We start from the raw sequence: 16,506 nt of genomic DNA, 5'->3' as shown, positions 1-16,506 counted from the left end.
TTTCTGCCGTGGCATCCAAAATCTCAAAATTCTTAATATAATCTTCAAATCTGTCTCTGTTCACCCTTCGGGATGATCCCGACATTGCTTCTAGTGGCGGCTTCCATAGCTCGCTCAAATCTCCTTTGAGGGCTCTTTCGGCTCTGAAGCTTTCCATTAGCCGCTCTAGTCGTGCCTCTTTCTGTGATTTTGTCTCTTTGATCGGCACTTGGACACTCTCTTTCTTTCCTTTTTCAACTCTGGCTGCTCCTCTTGCATGGTCTCTAACCGGCGCTTCATCCATGTGGCAACTCTTGGTGCTTTGGGTTGTTGCTCTTCCTTATCTTCCTTGAGCCTTAGCCACTCATTCTGTGATGGAGGGTTAGGCCATCTTCCGTGGGCATGCAATGCCCCATAAACCATTTTCGTGATCAGCTCACCCGACGCAATGTAGGTGGGGTTCTTGTTTCCCATCTTCACCAGATTATCATGGGTATAAGATGCATAGTTGATTACCTTCGGCTTGCTCTTCTGCATTTCCCAGGGGAAGGTTGTGGTAGTTGCTCTAGGCGGCATTCTGTACTTTTGTGGCCGCTTTGTACACATATGGAAGTACTGATTATATAGCTGACTCGTGATGGCCACTTTGGGGTTTGCAATGTCTTGAAAGGTGTAGTTGTTCTTCTTATCTGTGTACACCTTGATTTTATCTCTTCTTTTGGTTACACTATCCCCTTTGTTGGAGAGGTCTAGTGTAGCTACCACTACTTTCTCTATGATTTCAATCATAGTGTCTGGCTTGCCCTGCAGATCCGTAACTCAAGCCACCCCATCTTCTTTGATTGTAGTCACAAAATCCCATACTCTTTTTATGTCAATTCTTGCCGGCACAACTTCAAAATAATTGTGGAGATCTATCTTCTCCAGGTACTCTGCCATCTTGCTTCTGAAAAACTCATTGAGCTCCCTCGGTAGCATGGGTAGCTCTATTACATTTCCTTCGGTGTCTTTGAACACGCCTTGGTAGGTCTTCAGATCATTAGACTCTAGCAAGTCCTCTTAAATCCACGTGCTAGTTGGCTTTAGAGTTCCTTCTGGGATTACAAATGGCTCAACCTCTTCTAAGTAATCTTTTATGATCATCCTCTTCTTCTTTGCCGGTGATTTTGCGGCTACATAGATCCTGTTGCACTCAGTAGTCCGAAGTTAGCGTTTTTTCCGTATCAGCTGACTAAGAAACTGAGTTTTAACTTTCCAAATGACTTGAAAATTGAAAATAAAACTTAAAACGAACTTGGAAAATTGTGCATGTGCTCACAGTGCAATTATGGCAAAAATTTATCATTTAGACATCCTTCGCATAGGATGTCTTTTTCATCATATTTTGGTGATACTTGGTAGGCTGATGGTCCTTGGCCTATGCAACATGGCTATGTGATTGGAATTGAGTTTGGGCATCAAAATGTGCATTTTTTGGCAGATTCAGGTTTTAGGCTCACAAATTGGGTAGGACGTCCACAACAAGTGGCAAATGATATCCAAATGGGTTGAAAATTAATATATGGGCTCCTTGCACCATGGTAATGGCTCCCATGATGTTGTTTTTTGCACAGAAGGTAAAATTTGAGCTGGAGACATCCTACGCATAGGATGTCTATTTCTTCAAAATAGCTTGAGATTTGTTCTGTGGGTAGCTCTTAGCCTGTGGAACATGGCCCTGCTCTTGGATTTTGATTTGGACAAGATTTGGTGTTGGGAAGACCATGTGTAGTGTTTTTGGGCTCAAAAAGTGTATCTTGGAGGTGTTGGGGGTCAAAAATGATTAGAATGGCTTCAAACTTGATATATGATCTCTTGAAGGTGATATAAAAAGATCTGTATTTGAAAAACACCCTCTGTAGGCCAAAAATGTCAAATAGACATCCTACGCATAGGATGTCTACTTCATCATTTTTTGCAGGTGACCACATAGATTGGTTGGCAATGTGCCCATGAATATATTGTGCAAGTTTCATGTGATTTGGACAAATTTTGGTAGGTCTATGGTCCATTATTGCCTCTATGCCCTGACTTTGCCTTTTTTCATGCGTATGAGGTCAATTTTGGTCCAAATGTGATGAAACTTGGTGGCTAGCATGTAAAGGCTATCCAGAAAATGTGTGTGATGAGAGTTGTTAGATTTGGTGCCTACAAATGGCCTTGAGACATCCTACGCGTAGTATGTCTCTTGATGAAATTTTTGTGGAGACTGCTACGAGTGCCTGCCCTTAGTCCCCCCGAGTCCCTTTTAAGCCTAATTTTAACAAAAAAGACAATTAGTTAGAAAGTAACTCCCTCTGTGGATTTCAAAGCCTCCGAGCCGTTTTAGAACTTTTGGAGTGCTTTTCGGCGATGAAATTTCTTGATGTTGTTCTCCATAGCTTCCCGATCCCTTGGGGATCCTTGCCATATGGTTTTTGTCGACTTTGGCTTCACCAGAGCTCCGTTTGGCTTCGATGACTTGTGGTGGTCTACCACCATGGGACTTGGTTGTTGATGGTCTAGGAAAGCCGATCGTGACATTTGGTGGCAAACGGACATGCGGTTTGGCCGCGAGAGCTATTTGACGCTTCGTGTGTCTGATGCCATTTTTGAAGTTTAGTGCCGCTTCGGGTCACCTTTTGGTCATGTGGGCGACATAGACTTGTCGAGCATGTCGAGATGCTCCTACCCATGAATTTTGGTAGCATTTGGGCGCCTCTCCGCCGATTTCCCATTTGGTGGCCTCTAGGAATTAGGGTTTTTTTCGAAGGTTTTCTATTGCCTTTGGACATCCAAGACTGGTCTCCTATGCTAGGGTAAGCTTCCGATGAAGTCTCGTTGCTTTTGGGTTAGCCGTTAGGTGGCTACCTCTACTTGTAGGTCTCTACAGCCCGCTTTCTGTGTGAACCCTACGCTAGTTTTCACGACAAAACGACAAACATGCGCGAAAAGCTCAAGGTGGTGAGCCTACCTCTCATATCTGAATCCCGTCGGGTAGTCGTGTGCGTCGTAGAAGCTGCTGGAAGTTCCGTTCGCTCTAGGTGACAGAAGCTCTCTCTCAAAGGTCAATAGTGGAAATGAGCTTAAAATGAAGTGAAAATTTCTTATAACGGGGGTCCCCGAACCACTTTTCATGAAATTTGACATGTGCTCCCAACTTCTTGCGAGATGTGGTTTAGGCTCAAAACCTTGTTGATTTGGACTCCATCTGGCCATTTTCCAAGAAATTTGACATTTCGGTCAAAATCTGGCCAAAACACGCTTTCCGCTCCAGTCTCATAATTGCACCCCCACTGTGCCATAGGTTGTCCTATAGTCACTGATCATCCCCACATATTTTCTTTTCATTACGATCATTTTTCACCTGCTTTTTGTATTTTTGAAGTTTTTCTGCCGAAAATTAGCAAAACTAAAAGGAAAATAGCAAATCAAACCTAGAAAATCATAATAAATCAAAAACATCACCGCAAAACATTATATACACTCACATGCAATTTTTATGGTCAAATTTCTCCGTTTTACTAATATTTTGCCAGAAAAATGGCTATGTTTACTTATATACACACACCTAAGGGCTTGATTTGGCATTTGGCCCCATACACTTGTAGATTCATGTTGTATAAGGCATATGTACTTGGCTTAGTCGAGAAAATTTCTCAAACAAACAACAACCCTTAAAAATAGTCAAAAAACATGCCCTTTTTTGCTCTTTCTGCCATTGGATCCGCATTTGAGAATGCCTCCCCCCCTCCTAGCCGGAGTCCTCCCGGACGACAAGGTATCGCCTCGGTGTATGTGCCGTGCACGGGTTGAAAAATTTGTGCTAATTCTTGGCCGTGTAATGTGGCCCTATATAATGCATACTCGGTCAATGCATGGAAAAATTAATGCTATGCAAGAGAAGGGTATAAGAAAGATGCTTATTGGCATTCACCGTCGAGGTTTCCTGTTTTCTTTGTAAGTAAAAGTTATAACTCTATTGCTCTTTGTTTGATTGTCTTTGTTGCAAAAGTCGCTTGCTTTGCCGCTACTGTTGATATGGTCATAGTTGTCTCCTTGGAGAGAATTTTCGTGGTGGAATTGGCTGTAGACCTTGTCTCTTTTTCTTTTCATTGGTAGCTTTTCTTTGGAGGTTTTTGTAGGTTTATTGCTCCTATCTCGATTGTCAACATTTTGTTGCGGATTGACACCCACATAAATCGGTTTACCGATTTCTTATGCAGTTGTCTGCCTTCCGATGTTTCTTGTACTGAAGGGAGTTCCTGTTGTTTCGGTTTTGGGATCCAGATGCGAGTCGTATTTGAGTTGTTACTGAGCATTTTCTTTGGGATCCATATCTGTTTTATTCCCTTTGTTGTTGGTTGAACTATTTGTTTCTCTTGAATTCTTCTGTTGTATTGTGGTTTGTCTGCCATGTCATTTCTATCCTTCCACACCCATACTGCTTCTGATCTCTTTACTGCGGTCGGTGACTTTTTATGCATGTAGTGAGCATGGTTGGTAGTTCTCTATTTTCTTTTTAGTGGCACCCTTCCATTTGGTGCTTTATCCAGTGATTGCATTGCTCTGGCAGCTGATTATTCTGGGGTTGCTGAGCAAAGGCTACCACCTCTTGTTCTTGTGCATGCTAAATTTTGACTACATTCGCATTCCAATCTATCTGCACATTGTACTCTTTTTGCCAAGGTTGTCCCAAGAACATGTGGTGTTGTGCGTTTTTATCCTCGACCACATAAAACTTGTGTGGGTAAACATATTGATGTACTTGTACATGCAATATAGTCCATTTAGCAAATGTGATGTACTATTTTCCAGCACTTGTTGAGTAGGATGAAGTTGACCTATTGGCTTGAGCTGTTTGAATAATCTGTAAGAGATCAAATTTTCTTGAGCTCCAAAATTGAGCAATGCCATCGATTCAACTTGATTGCTACCCACTTTGACTGCAATTATTGGCTCCGCTGTGTCTTCACCAAAATTCTTTAGTCGAATGGCATTGATTCGCAACGGTGATCCACATTGTTGTTGTTGTCGTAGAAGTCTTCTTTTTGCAATGTGTTCTTTTGCTTCTGCTTGAGCTTCTTCTTGTACCCTCTGTTTCTTCTTCATTCATTGTTTTCCTTGATGGATTTGTTGAAGCATATCCTGTGTTAGTGGTAAATGATATTTCTTCAATCGACACCCACTAATCCAATTTTGCATTCTTCACCTGCTAATGTAGCAAGCTTGATAGGTCCGCTTTGTGATAGGTCACTAATCACAAAGGGTCCCATCCCTCGCTTTTTAAGTTTCTTGGCATGTTGCTTCAAGGTATAAACAAGTACATAATCACCTATTTTGAACTCTTTTTTCCACACATGCTTGTCAAAAAACTCCTTTTGTCTTCTCTTTTTAGCATAGATCGAAGCTACAGCTCTCAAGTGAAGTTCATCTAGCTTTTCAAGATCATCTATTCTTGAAGAGAGCTCATGCCTTGTCCGCTCTAAGCATTTCGCTACTCATAGAGTTGGGATTAAAAACTCTATGGGTAATATAGCATTTGGGCCAAACACCATGTTGTATGGTGTCGTTACTATCGACGTTTTGTAAGCTACCTTGTATGCCCATACTGTTGAGTGTAATTGTTGATCCCAATATGTGCTTGACTCTGACACAATTTTAGTGAGAACCGTGCATAGTGTTTTATTTGTGGCCTTATCTTGTCAATTTGCCTGTGGATGATATGGAGCAGATTTTCTATGTATGACCATGAATTCCTCTAGCGGATATTCAATGACTTCATTAAGAAAATTTGTTCCTCAATCGTTGACAATTTCTATTGGTAAACCGTATTGTACAAAAACATTATCATACAAAAATTGTGCAGTGGATCGTGCATCTGCTTTTTGTGTTGCCTTGGCTTCCGCCCATTTTGTGAGATAATCCGTAGCCACAATGATATATTGGGTATGGGTGCAATATGGAGGGGGTGAAATAGGTCCCAGAAAATAAATGCCCCATTTTGCAAATGTCCTTGCTCCCATCATTGGCCGTAGTGGCATGTCATCTCTCTTTATCGGCACCTTGGTGCGCTGACATGCGTCACAACGCTTTACAAACTCGTCAGCATCCATATGCAATGTAGGCCACCATATTCCTATGGTTAAGACAATTTTTGCCATCTTATCGCCTGAAAAATGGCCTCCACTTATGCCTCCATGTGCGTGTTTTAGAATCAATAGGTATTCACTTTCACTTGCACAGATTCTAAGTTGATTGTCCTTTCCTCGCTTATAGAGTTGGTTCCCAATTAACTGAAAGTCACGAGCCTCCTGCTCTATAGCCCTTTTCCGTGCTCTTGTTATATTTTCAGGAAACTTCCTTGTGGTTAAGAAATCAATGATATATTGACTCCATGTAAGTGCAATGTTTACCTGAAACAATGTCGCGTGATCCACTGGTCGGTTTGCACTACATATAGCACAATTGTTAACATAAGCATGTATGTCCGCGTACATGGTTGGCCAATAAACCCCTAATTGTTTCAGTCTCTGGTGTGTTTTCACTGTTGAACAATGAAATTCACAATCCTGTACATGCGCTTCTTCAAGATAACACTCAAATTCCTCCGAATTTATACATAGTCGTAGAATCTGGTCCGATCCTAGATGATACAATCGTCCTGCAATCAACTGGAAGTTTTTTTTTTGTCAGATTGTTTGTTGTTGGATCTGTCTTCTGTGTTATCAAACCTACCTCCAAAATAAATAATGCTAACAATCTCCTGAGACCATTTGGGTATCATTTCAATATTGAAAAGATAAGCACCTGGTATGTCATCATCTACTCCTTCAGGAGCTTCCCCGTTGTCAGGAGTTTTTTGGAGCAAGGAATTGCACATATGTACATATCCATGCATGGTGCATCGAATAAAGGATTGCCCATTTTCCAGAGCCAGGTGGTTACGTGGGGCCCACATGTGTACAGGTAGGGCAGCATGTATATAGTGCATCGATTTTCACAATTACTAGTACCAGTGTGTTTTTTCTATAATAAGGAGGAGTTGGTAGCGCGTAAAACTTCTCGAGGAAGCTATCCGCGGGCCGACGACATGAGGTAAGCAGGTGCGTCAGATGGTATCTAGTGGCGTCAGGTGGGCGAACGCGGTCAATATTTGCATGCGGATGAGGACGGACACAACGTGGGTGTTTTCTTGTGAGAGTTATGCAGAAAGTTCATCATTAGGACCACTTTTTGGGGCCACTTCACGTGGTTGCGAGATGCATTATTGAAAAGAAATGAGTGCCAGGTGTGCGGATGATGCAAAAAGGTGACAACTATGCACTGCGAGGTCAGTTTTTGGCCGATTTGGGGTCCGTTTGAGGTCATCTAAAAGGCCACGGGTGCCCAAATAATAAAGCTAAGTGTGGAACTGAAAAAAATGAGAGAAGACCAGAAAAAACGTGGAGAAGAGAGGAGGAACAGCCGCAGGTGTGGTTTTGCTCATTTTGGAGCTTGTTTTGGTTGTAAACTGCTCATCCGAGGTCGGATTTGAGCACTTTGACATTGTAGACTGGGGTTTTGGGCCGTTGCGAACGCGATGGTACTGTCCATTTTTCCAAATTCCTCACTCTTTTCCTGCTGTTTTTCTGTGTAAGTTTCTACTATGAGCGAAGTTTCTGCTCTAGTTTGTGATTGTATCTGGCTTATTTTACCCATATTGTGTGAGCTATTTTCCCCATTGGTGTTGGACCAAGCTTAATTGTATCTAAACATCATAAATTCTCCTCTTTTGAGCTGAGTTTTTTGGGTGTGTGTGTGTGTGTGTGTCTGTGTGGAGTGGGCAAGTGGATAGTCTCTCTCCTCTCACTCTAGAGGTGTGCTCCCTGTCTCGGCCAGGTGTGTTGTCTAAGCCGAGTAGTGTGTGTGTGTATCTTTCCAAGAGTGTGTGTCAGGTTGTTATAGAGGCGCTGTGTGTGTTTTCATCCCGCTCACATTGTTTTGGTGCCCCCACTGAGGATCTTCTTCGAGTACCTTTTGCTTCGAGCTTCAAGCTTCGAGATTCGGGATTACAGGTTACAGGTTACAGGGATAGATATAGGTATAGGTAGCTGGAGTACAGTGATATACTAGCATTGGTGTCACTTACAGTTGTTGTGGGTATGCATCACTTGTCGCCTATTTGAGCGCATTGTCCGTTGGATTGTATGTTACTTGTGGAAAATGCCATGGTACGCCTTTGTGGATCCATATATGGTTTTATTTGGCAGTCCCAGCCATTTCTGAGACTTGGTCTAGAAGATAGTCATTTCTGAGGCTTGATTATACGCGATTTTCATTAGCCTTCATGTGAGGGTCGATAGCATGAGGTTTTTATTGAGCTGGGGGATTCTCAAAAGTGGAGATCCTTTCGGTGATACAGGTAGCTCAAGCACCCTTTTCGTGACCTCGCCATAGGCTATGTATTAGTGATTCGTGTTTGATGCTCGGGTTTTATTGTTGACAGTTTATGCATACATATACAGTCTATATTTTGGGTTCACACTGCTCTACTTCTGGGGAAACTCTGCCAAAACTTTTCCAAGTTATGATGGCTGGTTTTTTGGTCTTTTGAGCCATTTATGCTGTGATGCTGCTGAAAATCTGGCAAAATTAGAGGATAAGTCAGGTGTGCCTTCTTGGGAGCTTCATGGTTGGCTTTAATGGATGATCAAAATGGCCCTCAGTTCACTCCTTTTCATTTAACTCAAAGAATCGAGATTAATGTTCATGTGTCCAGGAAGATCTTTTTCCAGCAGCGCATAGTCTTTATGTTTGGGCCAAGAAGATTGAGAGAGATCTTGGAATGTCCTTTGCCTGTTGTAATTCCGATGATCAACTATGAAAACTCATTTGATGTGCATGTGTTTGTCCTTATCTAAAGTTGAGCTCCATTGAATTTTCTGGGAATTGAGTCAGTAAAAGTTTTAGGTTCTTGCACGTGTGTTCAAAGGGGTTCTCAAAGCATTGTGAATTGGGTAGCCATGGATTTCTCTTATCCGGAGTTTCATGGAAGAAGTGATGAAGATGTGGAAGATTTTTTGGAAAAGATGGAGGTTGCCTGCATTAGCAACCAGATTCATGACCCTGCGCAGATGTTACGCCTTCTCCAAATTTGTTGGAAGAGTGATGCATGAGTTTGGTCTAAAGAATTTGAAGAGGAGTTGCGTGTGGCTGATCCACCTGTAAGGTTGAGTTGGGACAATCTACGACATGGGTTGGAAGTGGAGTTTGTGAAGATAGAAGATCCTGACAAAGTGTGGCAAGAAGTACAGGTTTTGGTGCAAAAGGAAGGTGAGCCACTAGATGCGTACATACGTCAGTTCTCATTGGCATGGGAGCGGATGTGCAAGGCCTTAGCACCACAGGTACCCCCGCCTGACATGATGAAGAAGGACAGGTTCTTGGCTAGTCTTTGAAAGAATATACGTTGGAGAGTGGAGCTAAAGAAGCCTAGGACATATGAAGATGCACTAGAGGTAGCAAGGAAAAAAGAGTGGAAGCTGAGGAAAATGAGCCAGTTAGGGGTGGAGTCTTTGTCTATGAGGTCTAAATTTTAGCCTATAGAGTCTTTACAAGGTCGCATGTCAGGGGTTCATCATGAACCAGTGGTTCCTGTTACTACTCAGGTTATGCCAGCAGTGGTCACTACATCGGTGCAAGATGATGGGCTAAGGCAAGACATGAGGCAAGTGGTAGATTTGATGAAGAATCTCAGCCTAGACATGCTAGGTCAAGTGGGAAATAATCGAGGTCGAGGGAGGTTTGCAAATCAGCCAGGAGGTGAAGAAAGGTCTAGGAATGGTGCTGGACAAAGCAATGGTAGGTTTTGGAGGCAGACGCCCACATGTTATAATTGTGGAGAGTTGGGTCACATCAGCCCGCAATGTGATAAGCCACCAAGGATGGGGGGAGACATGTATACATTGCAAAGACAGGTGCTAACTAGGTCAAATGATTATGGCATCGAAATTAAGGGAGATGAAAGAACCAGTGGACTGACCCAGGAGGAAAAGGGAAAGACAAAAGTGCTAAGTGTAGTCACCTTGGAGAAGGCATCAAAGCTAGAGGATACATTAGTGATGCCTATTGGGAAGAGGACCACAGAGGATAAGGAAGGAATAAGTGCCCCAGGTCCTAGTAAGAATAAAGGAAAGAGCCATGAAGGCGAGGATGTCAAGGCCAAGAGGAAAAGGAGAGCTCGTCGAAAGTTTCATGTTTCAGATTTTCCACTAGGGGATGGGCAATTAAGCTATGACTTGAAGGAGGATCTGACGAGCAAGAAGGCAGATGTTACTTGTGTGCAGCTTATAGAGATGGTGCCTAAGCTAAAGCGACAGTGGAAGAGGATGGTTAACCCAATGTAGAAAGAGCCAGAGAGAGGTTCAGTAAAGGTGTTGGCAATGGATGAGCTACCAGACATTTGTCCAATAGTAGATGTGTGGCATAAAAGGAAAAATTTGGTACAAGTTTATGTGGATGGCGGAGCCCAAATATGCGTCATAACACGCTCATGCGTTGAGAAGATGGGTCTCACAGTGGATGGGGTGTCAGGTTTCCGGATCAGATTGGCAAGCCATCAAAAAGTAAAATGCTTGGGTGTTGTAAAGATCTTAGAAGTGGAGTCATATAATGCAAAGTCAGTGGTTGATTTTCATGTGATGCCAGCAGGGTTGGGAGCATATCCTATTATATTGGGCAAACCATGGTTACGTGCAGTGGGAGCTGTTCAAGATTGGCGACATGGTACGATTAGCCTCTATGGAAAGACAGGTAACAAGAAGCTTCATAATATAGACACAAGGAAACGATTAGAGGAGCTTTATAAAGATGAGGATGAGTCTAGTGATGAAGACTCTTCCACGGTGACAGATGAGGACAATGATAGCACTACCAGCAGTGATGAGGATGTTGATGTTGCAGTTCTTTTGATGGACAAAAAAATCCAGGAGTATGGTTTAGTTGCATTTACAAATGAAGCTGAAGATGAGAGTGAAGGGCCTTATGAAGTGATTGAAGGGCTGATGCAAACCAAGGTTGAGTTTTCAAAGAAGCAGGAATTGTTGACACAAATGATCAGTGGAGACCTCTCAGCTATGGAGAAGGATATATATTTGCACATGCTGGCTAGTTTTCTTGATTTGTTCATTACTTCATATGAAGAGATCAGAGGGTTCAAGGGTGAAGAGATGCATATAGAGCTGAAAGAAGGTGCTAAGCCAGTGCGGCAAAGGCTAAGAAGGATGGGTCAAGAGCAAATGGAAGCCTTGCGGGTAGAGGTGGAAAAGTTATTGAAGGCAGGGTTTATAGTTCCAATAGAGACCATAAAATAGGTGAGTCCAGTAGTGGTCAGTCCAAAGAAGGATGGGAAGTGGAGAATTTGTGTAGATTTTAAACCCTTAAACGCAGCCACTAAGAAGAACCCATATCCTCTTCCATTCATCAATCAGATCTTGGATTCACTGGCAGGTTATGAGAGGTACAGTGTGTGTGATGGTTTTTCAGGCTATTTTCAATTGAAGATTGCTCTTAAAGACTGCACAAAGACCACTTTTATTACGCCATGGGGCTGCTATTTTGACACAGTATTGCCATTTGGGTTGTCAAATGGACCTTCCTTCTATCAAGAGAGAGCAAATTGGGTGTTGGAACCATTCATTGGTAGTTGTGTTAAAGCTTTTATGGATGACTTCTGTGTTTATAGCAGTAGGGCTGAACACCATGAGAAGCTGCAGATGGTATTGGCTCAATATGATGAATGTGGAGGACAACTAAATCCAAAGAAATGTCATCTAGCACAGCCAAGGGTGAAGTTATTGGGCCACATGGTGTCAGAAAATGGCATTGAGGCTGATCCAGACAAGGTTAAGTCTATTATTCTTCTTCCATCACCTACGAGTATGAAGCAATTGGCAACTTTTATACACAAAGTGAAGTACATGGCACGGTTTATTCCATTGTCTTCGCAGCTTCTCTATCCATTACAGCAAGTGGCAAATCATGATCCATTGCAATGGGATGACAAGTATGAAGAAGTGTTTCAAGAGGTGAAAGAGGTGTTAGGGGGGTTGTCAGCCATGCAGGCTCCTGATTGGGAGAAAGTGTTTCATGTAAATCCATCAGTAGGGGATGATGCCATTGGAGCCATGCTATTGCAAAAGGGGAAGGGCTGCCATTATATGAGGCCAGTGTATTGTGAAAGCTGAGTGAAGTTGGTAGTGGAGAGAAAGTTATCGGAAGTAGAGCTAGTGATGGCCAGTGTAATATTTGCTTGTCGACGATTTCGTCATTACTTTCTACCACGGCCTTTTGTTTTCTTGACGAGTTATGCCTTTTTGCCACAGTTAATTAATGGTACTAACATGTGAAATGTGGTGAAGAAATGGGTAATTGAGCTGCAAGAGTTTGAGTTCTCTTTTCTAGTGGAAGATAGTACAAGGGCTACCCTAGCTGATTTGTTGACCTACAAGGAGAATCCCCTTATTGTTAAGGAAGAGGTGGTGAGAAAGGTAGTTGAATAAGTGCCAGAGATCAGTAATGCACATGTGTTGTTCTTTGATGGTTCATACAGAAAGAGCCATGATGCAGCTTCAGGGGGTATAGAACTTTATTATCCAGAGGGGAAGCTAGTATGCAAGAGAGGGTTCAAATTGGATGCTCATAGTAACAATGAGGCTGAATATGCTACTTTGGAAGCCGGATTACACATTTGTTTGAAGCATGGGGTTCGAAGGTTGAGCATAAAAGGTGATGCCTTGTTAGTGGTGAAGCAAGTGCTGGGAGTGTGGAAGAGCAAGAACACCTCATTGAAGGAAATGTGCTTCAGAATTAAAGGCCTGTTAAAAAAGTTCGAAGCATGGATCATCAGACACATTGAACGTGCTCTAAATGGAGAGGCACATGAAGCAGCTCAAGGTATGATTGGGGAGCTATTTGTGTTAAGGACCACCTTACCTCTTTATCATGGCCGGGAAAGTTTGGCTCAAGAAGAGGAGTTTTTGCTAACAGGAATCATTCCAAAGGAGATTCAGAAGTCTAAGAAGTATGGCTTTGTGCATAGAGCATACAGGTACAAATTGATTGGTGATGTCTTATACATGAAAGGGGCTGATCTCGTGTTGAGACTTGTACCTTGGCGGGAGGAGCTTTATAGAGTGTTGGAAGAGAATCATGAAGGCGCATGTGGTGGCCATTTTGCTCTAATGATCACCTTGCATAAGATTTTGCAAGAGGGGTATGTATGGCCTAGTTTGCACAAGGATGTTCACCATTGGTGTAGGTCTTGCAATAGGTGTCAAGCATTTGGGAAGAGAGTGTTGAAGCAAGAGCTACGAAAAACAATTATGGCGTTTGATGTGTTTGAAAAGTGGGGGATTGATGCAATAGGCCCGTTACCTATCACAAGCAGGGGCAAAACCTATATCTTGACGGCAGTGGACTATCTCTCTAGATGGGCAGAGGCTATAGCAGTAAAACAGATCACTGCAAAGGATGTGGAAAAATTTGTGTATGATGAAATATGTTGCAAGTTTGGGGTGCCATTAGAGCTACTTTCAGATAAGGGGTCAGAATTTAGAGCTAAACTGCTAGACTTCTTATGCACAAAGATGAAGATTAGGCACCAGCATACCACTCCTTATTACCCGCACTGTAATGGCTTAAATGAAAGATTCAATGGTGAGTTGGTACAAATTCTTTCTAAAGTGACAGAGCACCAAGGAAAGAATTGGGATTTGGAATTGCCTAGTGCATTATGGGCTTACCGTACTTCGGTGAAGACAGGTACAGGGTTTACTCCATTTCATTTGGTGTATGGAAAGGAAGCACTACTGCCTGTGGAGGTAGAGTTGCCTGTGGTCAAGATGTTAGAGAAGTTTCTTGGGCCGCCTAGTGATGCATTCAAAGAGAGGCTCTTGCAGTTACAAGAGGTCCAGTTGGATAGGATGAGCGCATTGGAGCATTATGGGCAGATGCAGGATAAAGCTTTGGGAAAGATAAATGAAAAGGTCAAAAGTAAGGGTATCAAGAAACATGACTTGGTTTTGCGCTACAACAGTGAGCTAGACAACACCTTCCAAAAAAAGTTTCAAATTAAGTGGGAAGGCCCTTTCAAGGTAGTGGAGTGTTTTCCAAGTGGCACATATTAGCTGGCTAACCTAGATGGTGTTCTACATAAGTCAAGGGTAAATAAATTGCGTCTTAAATTGTATCATGCTAGACTGATGATGGTGGAGCAAGATGAGCTGTCTGTGGATCAAGCAGTGTTGATGAGGGATGAGGAGACTTGTGATGCGGCGAGTCTCATATCTCTCTTTGTTGTTGCTGATCATGAATGATCTAGCAGGCTAGAGGGTGGGCAAATTATGTGAGGAGTTTTTTGGAGCAAGGAATTGCACATATGTACATATCCATGCATGGTGCATCGAATAAAGGATTGCCCATTTTCCAGAGCCAGGTGGTTACGTGGGGCCCACATGTCTACAGGTAGGGCAACATGTACATAGTGCATCGATTTTCACTATTACTAGTACCAGTGTGCTTTTTCTATAATAATGAGGAGTTGGTAGCGCGTAAAACTTCTCGAGGAAGCTATCCGCATGCCGACGACATGAGGTAAGCAGGTGCGTCAGATGGCATCTAGTGGCGTCAGGAGGGCGAACGGGGTCAATATTTGCACGCGGATGAGGACGGACACAACGTGGGTGTTTTCTTGTGAGAGTTATGCAGAAAGTTCATCATTAAGACCACTTTTTGGGGCCACTTTACGTGGTTGCGAGACGCATTATTGAAAAGAATGAGTGCCAGGTGTGCGGATGATGCAAAAAGGTGACAACTATGCACTGCGAGGTCAGTTTTTGGCCGGTTCGGGGTCCGTTTGGGGTCATCTAAAAGGCCACGGGTGCCCAACTAATAAAGCTAAGTGTGGGAACTGAAAAAACTGAGAGAAGACCAGAAAAAACGTGGAGAAGAGAGGAGGAACAGCCGCAGGTGTGTTTTTGCTCATTTTGGAGCTTGTTTTGGTCGTAAACTGCTCATCCGAGGTCGGATTTGAGCACTTTGACATTGTAGACTGGGGTTTTGGGCCGTTCCAAATGCGATGGTGCTATGCATTTTGCCAAATTACTCACTCTTTTCCTGCTATTTTTCTGTGTAAGTTTCTCCTATGAGCAAAGTTTCTGCTCTAGTTTGTGATTGTATCTGGCTTATTTTACCCATATTGTGTGAGCTATTTGCCCCATTGGTGTTGGCCCAAGCTCAATTGTATATAAACATCAGAAATTCTCCTCTTTTAATCTGAGTTTTTTGGGTGTGTGTGTGTGTGTGTGTGTCTATGTGGAGTGGGCAAGTGGATAGTCTCTCTCCTCTCACTCCAGAGGTGTGTTCCCTGTCTCGGCCAGGTGTTTTGTCTAAGCTGAGTGGTGCCCCATAGTGGTTGTGTGTGTGTGTGTGTGTGCATCTTCCCAAGAGTGTGTGTCGGGTCGTTATAGAGACGCTGTGTGTGTTTTCATCCCGCTCACACCGTTGTGTAGCCTTGAAAGATGATATGCTCGTAGATGAGTTTTACCCTTTTTGACTACCAGTGTGAAATCAAAATCTAGAAATATAATTAACCAGCGTACTATTCTCTCTGTATTGCATGGTTTATTTACCAGATACAAAAGAGCTTGATGATCTGTGAAGAACACAATTGTTTGTGAGCAAATAATGCCGAAATTTCTTTACAGCATAAATCATTCCTAACCCCTCTCTTTCGGTGGTTGTGTAGTTCTTTTCCGCACTATTTAACTATCGGCTTGCATAACAAACTAGAAAATCCATTGTTCCGTCTCCAGGTTGGAGCCAGAATACTCCCGATTGCATATGCAGATGTATCAATGTGAACATGGAATATCTTTTCCCAATCCGGTGCTTTAAGTACAGGTGAGGATACAAGGTTTTCCTTCAACTTTTGGAATGAAGTTTCACACTCCTCAATCCAATCGAAACTGACTAACAAACGATACAGAGGTTGTGCAATCACTACATACATATATATCAATCTTCGATAATATCCGCAGTGTCCCATGAAGGATTTCACTTGTTTCACATTAGTAGGCGTGGGCAGGTCTACTATGACCTTGATTTTATCTAGGTCTGTGGTTACGCCATTTCTTGAGACAATGTGTCCTAAGATGCGGCCTTGCCTAACCATAAAAATGCACTTTTTCGGGTTAAGACAAATGCGATATGTTCTGCATTTTTCAAATAACTTTTGCAAATGGTCAATATGTTCCTCTCGTAGAAGAGAGTGTACACAAAGTTCATCCATGTATATTTCTAAGAATATTCTCGGGTATTCTTTGAACGCATGTGTCATTAACCTTTGAAAGGTAGTTGGGGCATTAGTTAAGCCAAAAGGCATAACCCGATACGCATATATTCCCCATTCTGTGGCAAACGCTATTTTTTGTTGATCCTCTATTGCAATTGCCAGTTGGTTGTATCCTG

This window comes from Adiantum capillus-veneris, chromosome 11 (genome assembly GCF_014529385.1).
Source record: "Adiantum capillus-veneris isolate H3 chromosome 11, ASM1452938v2, whole genome shotgun sequence".
NCBI classification, from domain to species: Eukaryota; Viridiplantae; Streptophyta; class Polypodiopsida; order Polypodiales; family Pteridaceae; genus Adiantum; species Adiantum capillus-veneris.
This window is presented reverse-complemented; position numbering follows the sequence as displayed.